The sequence below is a fragment of the Artemia sp. Qi Xiang Cuo genome, chromosome 5 (genome assembly GCF_049724085.1).
Source record: "Artemia sp. Qi Xiang Cuo chromosome 5, ASM4972408v1, whole genome shotgun sequence".
Lineage (NCBI taxonomy): Eukaryota > Metazoa > Arthropoda > Branchiopoda > Anostraca > Artemiidae > Artemia > Artemia sp. Qi Xiang Cuo.
In genome coordinates this window covers 73,680,952-73,694,171 of record NC_142798.1, presented here as the reverse complement: position 1 = coordinate 73,694,171, position 13,220 = coordinate 73,680,952, and the positions used below count along the sequence as shown (strand labels likewise).

The 13,220-nt window shown below is 34.1% G+C and overlaps 1 protein-coding gene across 2 annotated transcripts in view; it reads left to right on the top strand.

Annotated features, from left to right (window-relative positions):
* LOC148952502 (uncharacterized) overlaps positions 1-13,220 on the top strand; it is a 31,961-nt gene that overhangs the window by 10,329 nt on the left and 8,412 nt on the right. For both annotated transcript variants that reach the window (XR_016141814.1, XM_089089935.1), the window contains exons 5-10: positions 160-404; positions 2,624-2,795; positions 5,677-5,932; positions 7,293-7,520; positions 9,085-9,170; positions 11,003-11,106. The gene's annotated coding sequence lies outside the window, so the exon portion shown is untranslated. The remainder of the gene's footprint in view (positions 1-159; positions 405-2,623; positions 2,796-5,676; positions 5,933-7,292; positions 7,521-9,084; positions 9,171-11,002; positions 11,107-13,220) is intronic.

Genomic DNA, 13,220 nt, shown 5'->3' with positions numbered 1-13,220 from the left:
ATTAATTTTAAGTCCAAAACATCTAGCATGTATGATGATCATTCTTAGGACACCTAACGAGCCTGAGGCTATGATTAGCATTTTATTGCTGAATTTGAGCAGATTGGCAATATTGTGTAAACATGTAGTTAGTATTTATTATTATTGCTTTTATTCTAGGCTGTCTATCAATCTCATTACAAATATGGCTTTCAGTCATTTGAGAAGTACAGTAACTCTAAGAAGCTCAAATGGCTCCTATTCTTAGTAAATGTTGTTACCATTGCATTGCTAGATGCTTGACATTCTGTGTGTAGCAATCCTTACTATATCAGCGCTTTGCTTTATGAGGAAGACGTTGGTTGTTCCCATTTTGTCTGAAGCTTCTACTCAGGTCGCTTTAAATGGAATCCCTGCTTATTTAGGTAATTTTTAGACAATTTCATCTGACCCTAAAGCCCAGGTTCTAACTGAAGATACTGTATTTTGTCAAGCGAAAATGTTTAACTGACATTATTAGATGAACTCGATCATATTCTCTGAGAAAATGCAACTTTATGACACACGCCTACAGCTTTGGCTTTCACCGAAAGGACATGGTTCTTATTTTCCGTAAATTCATTTGTTTCAGATATATCTTTTATATCAGGCCAGAAATTTTTCTTTAGAATGATTTAAACTTGGATTAAAGGCAACAGATTTTTCCAATTTTGTCTGTTTCTGAAACATTTCCCGTTTAAAAAAAAAAAAAAAAAAATGTCAAAGCGAATTTTAAAGTGGAATTTGGCAATTCAACAGAGCTGAATCTAAACTATCCAATGATAGCAAAATGCCTGTCTTACATTGAAACATTTAAACCTAAGAAGGACCAAGGTTGCACGGAGGACCTCCGTGCGACCTTGGTCTATGGTTTAAATTCCAGAGGACTGGTTTATTTCTACCTAAAGCAAAGTTCTATTGTTTATTAATAACTGGCAAAGATTAAATCCCAAGGAATTCCTTAGATCTGGGTAATTTTTGTTCTAGTACAATTTCTCCCCTCTGGCTAAAGCTTAAGCCCTGAGAGAAGACGTGTAATATAATGAAAAAATTCTATATAAAAGACAGGCTACAAATATAAAGAATAAATAATCTAAACTCTATATAAATTCTTTTTGCTATCCCGGGACGTATTTGAGTTTGGTGAATGAAACATTCGGTAAAAAAAAACAAAAAAAGGTTTGTCAAAATTTAGGTATTGAAAAAATTCATCTTCCATGCCATCTTCTGACTTGTAGAAAAGTAGAGAGGTAGGGATATTGGCTTGAAAACACCTTTCAGGGTTTAAATTTCACTCCCTGGGTTCATTCCAGATACTCCTCCAAGACAGCGAAGCCCAATGGAACTTGGCCTATTTGACGGGGGAAAATGACAAACAACCCATTGTTATGTGAATTCTCTTTAGAATGTCTAATTAAAAGCCAAAGTTCTGTTCTTTATGGAAAAAATGTCTTTCAAAGAAAGTAAGAATTTAATTTAGATACTTATTTAAGAGCAGATTACAAATGGTAAGGTTTTAGTAGTGAAATGAAACAAAGCTGTATTTTTTGAACCATTGTGTTGACTTGAAAATGGCAGTTTTTCTAACTCTTCGTTAAAATCAAACAACATCCAATTGAATGTTAGCTTGCATTGCAACTAATACCACGGCTATTTGAATTAACTATCAGAGGGGGTGTGCAGCAGAACAGTGTTTTCGGTCATACTTTGATGATCCTTACCTACATTGCCCTGGTCCCCCTCCCCTTCTCGAATAGCTTTGCAAACAATTTTTGACCATTATCACAGAAATTTCGAAATGACATATACAGTCTTTAAGCCCGATAATGATGAATTATGTTTGAAAGTACCCTGTAACTTAGTTTTGTCCAGAAAATGGCCTGGTTTGTCTATTTTATTGTTGATTTTCCGTAACCCGAGTTAAACCTGTATATAGGGAACCTGTTTACTTGTGTATATGAATGCATCAAATTTGATAAAAATCAACTAATGATTCTGACTAGTGTAAATGGTAGAGAAGCACTACTGATCTTGGAGTCACGGGTTGGAGGCTGACGTTTAGACTTCCATTTCCGTCGGTAAAAAGTAAGGTACTGAGAGTAATATGTTTTGGATTCAAGTTACATTTCTAGGGGGAAACCGGGCATTAGATTCAAACGCGCTTCCAGATGGTTAAAGAATTCGACTAAAAGGGAGATGGGTTTCTCTTCGTACGTGTGTATTTACGTTATTTGAGTATAACCGTAGCAAATGTTACAGGTCTTGTTGTTATTTATTTTTGTGTGTCATTTGGCCAACGTCATAGATAAACGCAGAAAAGGGAGGCAATTTTTCTCTTTATAAACTGAGTAATTTTTAGGTTAGTTATTACCAAAGTAATCGTTGCGGTGTCTTAATGCTTCTCGTCTGACAGGTTTCACTTTTCTTGATCTTCTTCATTGCTTAATTATGTATTTTTGAGTTATTATGATGATACCACATTGGCCTGAATAAAATGAGGGTCCATATTTGTTTCAAGACGGAACTGAAAATAAACGGAAGATATCCTCCTTTTACTTTTGCGTACTCATTGCAGCATGACATTTATTAGTTTTCTTCTTAATAGAGGCTAAATTGTGGAAATTAAAGCGGCCAAGGAAATCTGCTGGATTCCTCCTTCAGTTATAGAAGAATGCTGATTTCAGAGTTTTGGGTGAACCGCTTGATTGTTGATCCTATTCAAGTTCAACACATAACCTAAATGAGAAGAACAAGCAGAGCTTATCGTGGAATTAACCGTAAGTTTCTTCTTCTTTTTTTTATGAAAGATGGGATCCGAATATTTTCTTGACAAAATACTTTTTTCCCCTTAAACAAGCTTTAGACTTTTTGTCAAAAATTATTGATTTTTTTATTTTTCCGTCTTATGAGTGAATACCAGGTACTGTTAATGGAATGATCGGTTTTCTATGCTTACAAGCTGTTCCCCTCAAATTTTTTTTAAATCAACGATGATGACATCATTGCCTCTAAAACATACTAAATCTGACCCAGAGTTTTAGATGAACCTTAATAATGTATTGAAGCTAATAGTCTGTTCAAATTTTAAGTTTTCGGTGGTTTTTAGTTCTATGTTATTTTGTTAATGATTTTTTTGGAACGGAGACGCAAAAAAGATAATGTTTTTTAATTTACGTCTAAAAACATTAGTGCCCTAGGGGAAAAGGGACTATAAAGACTTCAATTTGAGATCTAGCTACTGTTCTGTTAGCATTGTGCATAAAATTTCGGTTCTTATTAAAAGTCTGTACGCTCATAATGATTTTTAATGCCATCTCTGGCCCTCCCTCTCCATGGCCATACTCCCCCCCCCCCCCCCGAAAAAAAATTAGCGGTATTTTATTCCAAAAATCTTTGGAACTGACCCCTGGCCCCCCCCTACCCCTCCATTGGCTGGCCAAACCCTCTCCCTTTTCCCCGAGAAAAAAATTATTAACGATATTTTATTCCAAAAATCAAGGGAGCTGACCCTCCCTCCGTGGGAGGGAGGGTCAGGGTAATAAAATTAATAAATATCATGCTGCAATGTGTACCCAAAAGTAAAGGGAGAATATCTTTCGTTTATTTTCAGTTCCGTCTTGAAACAAATATGGACCCTCATTTTATTCAGGCCATGATAGGGTTAATGATTTAAAAGAAAGAAGTTACCATAAAAGAAGATTCGAGGTGATCTGATCATCAAATGCTGAAATTTTTTAGCTTTCAGAAATTATCTAGCAATTCAAAGTGTAAATTGATATATTGAATTCAAAATTCAGTTCATTATCATATCATAATTTATTTGTCACCCCTTTTTCCTGTAGGTCTAAGAAAGGTTTTAAATAGTATCTTGGGTATAACTACGAGCTTTATTGTTAGGAATTTTGGGACCCAATTATTGTTACTACGCTTTACTGGCCTGAAATGTCAATTGAGAGAGAATTTACTCATTCTGTTTATTTCAAATCTAAATTTCGAAAACAGGAGGACCAATCGGGCTTATAAATGGCCAAAAATTGTATTTACAATACTCAGCACCTTATAATTTTCTTTATGATAGTTGTAATTTAGCACTTATGAAGTTCCCAGACATTTAGATTTTCAAATATTAAATGAAAATAAAATTTGGGACTGGCAGTCAGATTGTCAGTTGTTTTTTTGTTTTTTTATACTAAACTAAAGCTTCATTCGAATTCCTTTACGAGTTAACTAATGAGTGTATTTTGCTTTTTTTGTAATTCTTAGTTAACTCATAAAATTTTTTTAAACGGATTCTTAAATCACTAAAAAGTTGATTACGAAACTATTGTTCAGAATTCTTCGTTCTTAGATATCTACAAAGAAGTTTTGGCAAGAAATTTGAACTCTAAAGTTCATGACTTCAAAATGGAGATGTAACATTTTGGCTCGTGACGCCCCTGAGTGGGAAACTCCATGGTAAAAGGCTTACCTATTGCAAAAAATAATTCATTTAGTTTCCCAGATTGAATGATGCAGTTCTTTAGTAAAATCGCTCACTCAGAGGCTGAATTTGTAATGCTGGTTTTAACTTTTCTTCTTGTAAAAGCAAACAAGAGGTGTAAAACTGTCACAAAATGCATGATTTCTTTTTAGCCTAGTGCCCTAGATGATTTCGGCCTACTTCCTTGTTTGACTGTTTTAGGCCTCACCTTCCTGAACCTGGTGGTCTATTCCTAATTTCTTGTACGGCTCATGTTATAGCAACTTGAAATTTTCTGCCAAACCTCTCGTTCTATTTGCAAGCATTGTGAACTTTCCGAGTTCCCTTTTGGCAAATGAATAAATAAAAATAAAAAGACGAAAAAAGTAGACTTGTTAGTTAACTAATACACAACCACTTATATTTTTGAAAATTATGAAAACCCGGGAAGTTAATTTTTGATGCAAATATGCAGTTTAGTGACTTTGCAGACTGTGATCAGATGTCAAGTTTAAAAATAAAATTTGCGATAAGTTAAGCAAAAAATCAAAACATTTTCACTGTTCTGATGGCTGTTACAATGTACGAGAACTACAGAAAATATTCAGAAAGACTAAATAGGCTATCCCATTTTGTTTTATTTATCTCTTTAGTAGACTATTGAAATATCAATGGTATCTTTTATATTCTGATACAAAAAACATTATTTTTCAAACTTAATTTTGACATATTCTCAGTAGTCTTTATTTGTTCAATAGGAAATGGTTATATCAGTCAATTGATTGTTCAAATAAGTGACCCTATAATGCACGTAAATTTGGTCATAAAAAACTTCGTTTAATTTTTTGTGTAAACAGGAAAAGTTTCCACCTGTTTCTCTTCGCGATTCAGTGCGGCAATAAAGAGGAAAACGTAAGGGACGAAAATATGTTGATAGTTATATAACAACCAAAATAAAAATAATAAACAAGTTTTGGTTTTCAGGAATGAATAGACCTAAGATGGAGCCAGGGGGCGTAAATGTTTTCATTTAATGTCCTTACTACTTCTAGATTTACGTCTGATGAACGCCTGTTGCTGTATGATATAATATATGTGATTATACATTTAGGTTTCCCTGGCAGTCTGATATTAATTTCACAGAAACTTGCAATCCTTGATTTAATTGATAGGTGAACTTATTTCTGTATTTATTTAAGTTTGAACACACTGATGACAATATTTAAAATGGCGCGAAGAGCTTTAGACGATGCTGATAGTTCTTATATGCCAAGAAGACCGTCTTGGTCCCATAGATTCCTAGAAGCTGTTTATCCTAATGGCAATCATTCCCCATACTTTGGATTTTGACGTTTTTATTCTGCTCGGCCAGTGCTTTTGAAGATGTAGGAGTCATGACTGAAGCAAAGAATTTTATGAAAGTTTGGTTGCATATCCGTGGTGGTATATTCACTGGTAAGCAATGCTCACATCCACATTAAGAGATTAAATAATGCTAGCCTAAACTGCATGGTACATAATTGTTTCTCTGCTTTTAGCGCCAGATCTGTTGCTTTCTAGTATATTTATTATCAACTATCCTCACCCTCTCCCCTTCACACCCTTTTAACATTCTACTGTCGTTTCCTGCCCCGTAAACAAAAAATGTTGACAATTGAAATAAAGAACCCGTTTTGGATTGAACCTGGGCCCTGTTGCGTATGAAACAAATGTGTTCTGTAAACTTCTACTGATGCTAAAATTTTAGGCAAATTTTGTGTGTGTCCTATTTTCCTTATTTGTCTTGTTCTCCAGTCTGGAACAGAGTAGCTTGAGGAACAGGCTTATTAAAGTTGTCACCGACAGCATTATAAAAGTATTTTTTAGATCATTTTCAAATATTTTATAATAGCCTGGCTCAAGAAATTTAACTTTTAAATATGCATTTATATTTACGCGAGCTTTCCTAGCGACAAAACTTCTATGCGTTGATAAAACGTTACAGAAACGTCAAAAGAAGGCTCAGAAGACTTAGAATGTGGGATAATTTTGCCCCAAAAACAACAGTTGCTCTCGAATAGGACCAATTTTTGTCAAGTCAACCTGCTGAAATAGCTTTACAGTTTTAAAATAATTTCAAATACCATTTAGTCCCCCCCCCCCCTAGTCTCTGATAACATATGGGCATTGTGTTATGTGGGATATTACAGGATGAATGTTTACTATCAACAATAATGTGAAAATTCCTTTGAATGTTTTTATACCTTTAAGGCTTAGTGTGCAAGTTCATTTATGTGTTCAACTTTAACTGCTATGTATAAGGCTTTCACGGTATAATCCAAAGTGACAATTTTTCTATCCCTCCCTCATCCATCTACCGAAGAAATATCCGGAATATAATTTGCATTTTGTGTAAATGGGAAAATATGTGAAAATTTATTAAAAATTGTGGTTTAGATTATTTTCTAATAAAAAAGCCTTTAAGTAATGCTTGATCATAATGAATGAATGAATTTGAGATTAATGAATCCTATGATGTAAGTATCTTGTCCTTTTGGTTCAAGATTTGTCGCAAAATAGAAGGATTTTTAGATTGTTGATTTGGACAGAATTTTGATTTTCACATTATCAGTTAGAAAGAAATGTCAATTTGGTAGCCAGATTATTAGTTTGTTGTTATATTAATTTGGAAGATTCATAGATGATGAACGCCTGTTGCTGTATGATAAATGTGATTATATAATTAGGTTTCCCTGGCAGTCTGAAAATAATTTCACAGAAACCTTGATATCCCTGATTTAAATCATAAGTACTTATACCTCAGTATTTGTTTAAGCTTTGAACACACTGGTGACAAAATGAAAGATGTTGAGAAAGGGTGTGAGGATGCTGATCGTTCATGTCTGGCAAGAAGACCACCTAGAAGCTGTTCGCCTTGATGGCTACGACATACCATGCGTTATTATCCTGCTTGGTCCCGTGCTTCTCAGGAAGAAGAGGAAAGAGCTGTGGCGGAAGTAAATAATGTAAAAGTTTACGAATTTCCCCAGTGGTATAATCACAGGTAATTGACGCTCACAATTTCATTAAGAGAATTATTTAATGCTAGCTGAAATTGCCCGTTTGGGCAATTCCACATGAAAAGAAACTAAGTCCCTTTTAACTATAATAAACAAAAAATCGCGAAGAAAGGAAACGAGGACAATTAACAGCCAGTGAAAAAAATTGAAAAATTATGCAAATATTTCGGTCAAGACCTCCGCTTGACCGTCCTCAGTGCAGAACAAAACTGATAAAAATGTAAAAACCAAACCTTAAAATAAAAACACCAAACTAAAATTGGACGACTCTTTCCTAGTAACGGTGAAAGGGTAACTCTTACCCTTTCACCGTTACTAGGAAAGGGTCGTCCAATTTTAGTTTGGTCTTTTATTTTAAGGTTTGGTTTTTACATTTTTATCAGTTTTATTCTGCACTGAGGACGGTCAAGCGGAGGTCTTGACCGAAATATTTGCATAATTTTTCAATTTTTTTCACTGGCTGTTAATTGTCTTCGTTTCCTTTCTTCGCGATTTTTTGTTTATCATGATTAGCCAGTGTGGTCTCAGAAATTATTTAACTATATTAATGATGCCCGAATTGTCGTTCTTATCTGCGGTATATTAGAACCGCCTTTAGTTCTATTTCTTCCAAAAGAGTGATTTTTGTGCAATTAAAATAACGGCGGGTCAACCATAATATGATAATTTCTTCGGAGTCGACATTATAAATGGTTGCTCTAAAACTGGCAAAAATGCAAAAAACAACAACAAAATAGAAAAATCATTATGAAAAATAATTTAAAATTAAATAACTAAAAATCTATAAATTAAACTAAAAAGTTAAAAATATAGAACCTTTTAAAACTAAACTGACACAACTACGAATCATAAAAAGAATTAGAACAGACATAAAAAAGAAAGGGGGGAAAAAGCAAATATACATAAAAAAAAGAGCGAGACATGCATGCGTATACATTAAAAGAGACACTAAGTTCAGATTTGTAGCTCTTAACATTTCTCATGGTTTGCTTTTTACTTATGTCCATTCTACCCCCCCTTCCTGTTCTGTTTTCTTTTCCTCTTTACATCTGTATCTCTATTTGGATACAAACTGCCCTTTCTTACTCTGTTAATGATGCCCGAATCATCTGCAGTACATCAGTACCAGCTTTAGTTCTGTTCCTTCAAAAATAGTAATTCATGCTATGATTTTTGTAGATAATACTTTCGTGAAACTAAAATAGCGGAGGGTCAACCTTTATATACTACTAAGATAAATCTTTAGTTTCTTTTTTTCTTTTTAGTTCGTTTCGTTTGTAATCCTTGTGGGATGAACTTCTTATTTTCTGTATCTCTAACTTTGGAATTCGAAGCTTTTATCTTATCTCCTACTTTGCTATTTATTTTCTTTCTCTCTATTCCCCTTCCTACTCTGTTTTGCTTCCCTCGATCTGTATCTATATGATGACTTTGCTTCATGACGGTCTTCTTAACCATATTGATGAATATTTGAACACTGATAGCCTATAATCAATCATAAAATCTCTGTCAGTCTAAATTAGCTCTGATCGTACTATTCTTTTTCAGGTTTAATATCGTAAATGTCACCCGTTTATCATCAATTTATCAAGATGAATGAAAGGGAGTTTGAATGAAAGCAGTGAAAATTTAAGGTAATTCCACACTACTGATGGTTTCATATTAAATTTTGAAACTTAGTTTAAGGTGATTACCAATCACCTTTATTCCCATAAAGCAAATTGAATTAAATAATAGATTAATTTTTTCATGAGCAAATTTAATTTATTAATGAAAAAAAAATTGTCGGATTCGTCATGGTGGGAACAGAAGCCCTGGAAGGTTTTCCTCCGTTAGTAATTGCTATGTAAAAGAATTAGACTTGATCTGAAAAAGTAGTTTTGCTAAAGACCCTATCATAATGAAAATCTTCTAGAGTTCAATAAGCATTTGAATTAAGTAAAACAAGTTTTAAAGGCTTAATCAAGTATCAACCTAATAAAGCAAAATATGCTTGAAAGATTCTCCTGAACGTAATTCAAAATTTCTCAACGGGTAGGTCTGGGCCAAAAAGGGTAACATCGAAATTTCCAAATGATTTCTCCTGAAAGATATTAAACTTTGAAAGAGGAAACAGTAGGTTATGTTTGAAAAGCATTTGTATGAACCATTCGATGTATGACTGCATTGTTTCTTGGTCTTGAAACAGACAAAATTTGATTCGTTTTCGCTCTAGTGTGGCAGAGAATTTGTTTTTTGCCTTGAAACAGGATTGCCAGAATTGGCATTATGTTGATGAAAAAATTTCAGAGCTCGATAAGTTTCGCAATATGTTATTCTCATGAAGAAAGATCTGGGCACAACAAATTTGGATTGAAATATTTACGTGTGAGAGTTGAATTTAGGTTGGTGTCAGTATACTTCAAATTAAATATTTTAATATTAGTCTCTGATTAAACAAAATTAAGATACTTGAAAAAATTCCAAGAATCAGCAAACACTAGATGGCGTTACTTTTTTCAAAACATGCCGGTTTGCACTTTAGAAGTTGCCCGTACCCTTTTTCAGTGATGTTTACTGGCTTAAACAATGCGAACTTACATGTATTCTATATACGTATTTTCTTCTTTTTTATTGGCTAAAGATTTGTCAATTGGGGTCAAGTGCCCAATAAACCATTCAACTTGCTTGCATGACTTTGTTTTGTATATTAGAAAATATTTGGTCTTGTCTGCTTTTACAAGTCAAGTATGAATTTGGGTCGAACCCAATGCTTCGTATTCCCAATAGAGATCTACCCAACGTGGCACCACAAGTACTAAAACGGTCTTTTCACAACTCCTTTCAGGCACCTTTCAAACAAGTTTTAGGGTAGATTATAAAGGAATGGTTGCCACTCCACCTTGATGTACAGTCTGACCAGGGCCAGTTTTAAATTTTTGACCCCCTAGGCCCAAGCAATTTTTCGGGGAGACACAGGACGGGGAATTCTCCGAAAATTTGGGGATAGTGGAAACCCTGAACAGAAGTTATGCAAGAGAGAGATGATACCGAGCTCTCAGCTGCCATTCTTCTGAGATATTTGACACTTGGGCTACGGAAATCCTATGAAATTACTTTTCTGTGAATAGGCAGTGGAGCAGCCATTTTGACGGTAAATTCCATCAGTCCAGTTTTTGTTTGGGAAAAAACCGCTCAGTTTTTTTTTTTTTTTTTTTTTTTTTTTTTTTTTTTTTTTTTTTTGCCCCACTGTATTGTGCGCCTTTAGGCCCGGGCCTATTGGGTCTATGCGTAAATCTTGGCATGAGTTTGGCTCATGCCAATCGACCTTGTCTTTCCAATCGACCAATTTTATCATGATGATACAACCCCGCAGATATGAAATCATTTGATTCAGAAAATCTCCGTTGCCTGACTTCAATACTTTTTATATTTTAGTATATCTATTCTCCATGGCTTTTGTACAATGTGACCGTTTTTCTTACAGTTTTTATTTTGACGTTCGACGATTCCTTTGGCTATCAACAAATCAGAAGTATTCATTTTTTGGAATGTCAATTGGAAAAGATAAACTGATCAGTAGTAATCAAGGTAAGAGGTATTCTGGATTGTTTCGCTGTATCCCTGAATTCATGTTTTTGTACCCTGGTGTGAAACAGGCATTTCTATAATTTCAAAGGGTAGATAGTGTTTTTCAATGAAAATGTCGTTTGGGGGTAGGCTATAACTCATTTTGACATAAAAAGTTGAAAGTGATTTTGTGTAAAAACTAGGCAAGTCTTTTACAAAGGATTGATTTAAGGATTCAATTATAAAAATTATTGTATCGTTGAATTGTAATTAAAAATCTTCCTCTGGCCGATATTGATCATTGAAATGGCTATTATTCCGTTCGATATTGCGTATGGAGTCTTTTGGGTTGGTGCATTCGAGTGCCTCGTTTGAAACATTTCCAACTGAGTTATTTCAGATAGAATCTTGAATTTCATTTTCTTGCCCCTTGTAGGAGAATATGTTCTTTTACTATCATTACTTGACCAATGTTTGCGCTTTTTTTTGCTCCCTTGGCTTGAAGTCCCGGCTAAGTGGACGTGCGGTGGGTTGAGAATTCTTTGTCTCAAGGGGCACGGGTTCGATCCTTGGCGTGGCCAGTTATTTCGGTTTGGGACGCGGGTCAGTGGTGTGACTCAGTAAGCTTAGCCAGAGTCGACCCAGCTCTAAATGGGTACTTGGAGAAATCTGTGGAAGGTAAGCAGGAAGGGTGTGCGAAAGCACAGGATGGCTGGCCCCCAGGCCCCCATTGCACTTCCTGGCTGAAGGGCTACGAAACGGAGATCAGCACCGCTGGTTTGGACCTTAAGGGTCTAGTGCCGTCATACTTATTTACTTACTTGGCTTGAAGTTTTTCACAAAAAATTAGATTTTGGCATAAAGCCAGATTCATTCCTACTCCTACTGTTTGATGCAGGTTAGTTGCCTTCTAGTATTAGTATTGGACAATATTATGCTTTTCTCTTACGCAAACGATTAAATAAGTACAGTCCCCCTCCCGCTCCTCATCCTAAAAGTTTAACCTTTTTTTGCTCTCCATCTTGAAAGATTCGAGAACATTTTATTTTACTCCGTTTTTCACCAATATATCTAGTGTTTTTTCGATGTTAGTGCATGTAAGTCTTATTTTTTTTTTTTTTTTTTTTTTTCGGATGAGTCGGGTAAATATTAACTACCAGAATTGGGTTTCAAAGTTTCTGTCTGTCTAGGGATCAGAATAATTTGTAAATCTGAAAATCTTTCATTTCTATATTACAAAGAATCCGTATTTAATTATTTTAGATTTCGTAAATGTTTTGGTACTTGTTAATTATTCAGAACACATCCAAGGAGTGAAATTAGGTTAAGTATACCAAAATATGATGAAAATTTAATGCTTTATTTACAAAATTATTGGAAACAAGCCGCCCAAAATGCTTCAAATTAAATACCTAACCCCTAACAACCTGTATATTAAATATTTAATTAGAATATATCTAATTAAATCGTAGTTTTCTCACTCTAATTTTATCGCAGTTTTCTATATATAATTTTATCGTAGTTTTTCTCACTCAAAATAAGCACATCGTAACTGATTGCAGAGGCAAACCAGGTTTTTTATAGATCTTACAGAGCGAAATTTTTGAGTGCGTTTTGAATAATTAACAAGTACCAATGTTTTTTCTTCCACCTTGGATAAAAATAAGAAACAGGTTCTTATTAAAAAAAATCTTGTTCAGGATATTGCAGTTAAACTTTAAGTACTGCTCAGAAAACTCAAACGCAGCTTGCGTCCAGAGAAGGTTTTAGAGGAGAGGCAGAGGGGGAACTTGTCCTGGGCGCAGAAATTCTAGGGTAAATTTCAAATTAATAATCTTATCTTTATAATCATTTTGTAATTTTTGAAATAGTATTTTTATGAAAAAAAGTAGAGGGCGCAGTTAATAGATGAAAATAATAAATAAATTATTAAATAATATACTGATGATAAATTATAAGTAATAAATTAATAATAATTAAATAATTAAAAATATAAAAAATAATAATAAATTAAAAAATTATAAATTGAGAATAATTTTGTTAACTGATGAAAATTTTGTTAAAATTATGGCCTGAAGATTTGTGGGAGACAGTGGGAGAGGGGTATTAATCAAGATCTTGCCCAGGGCGCAAGA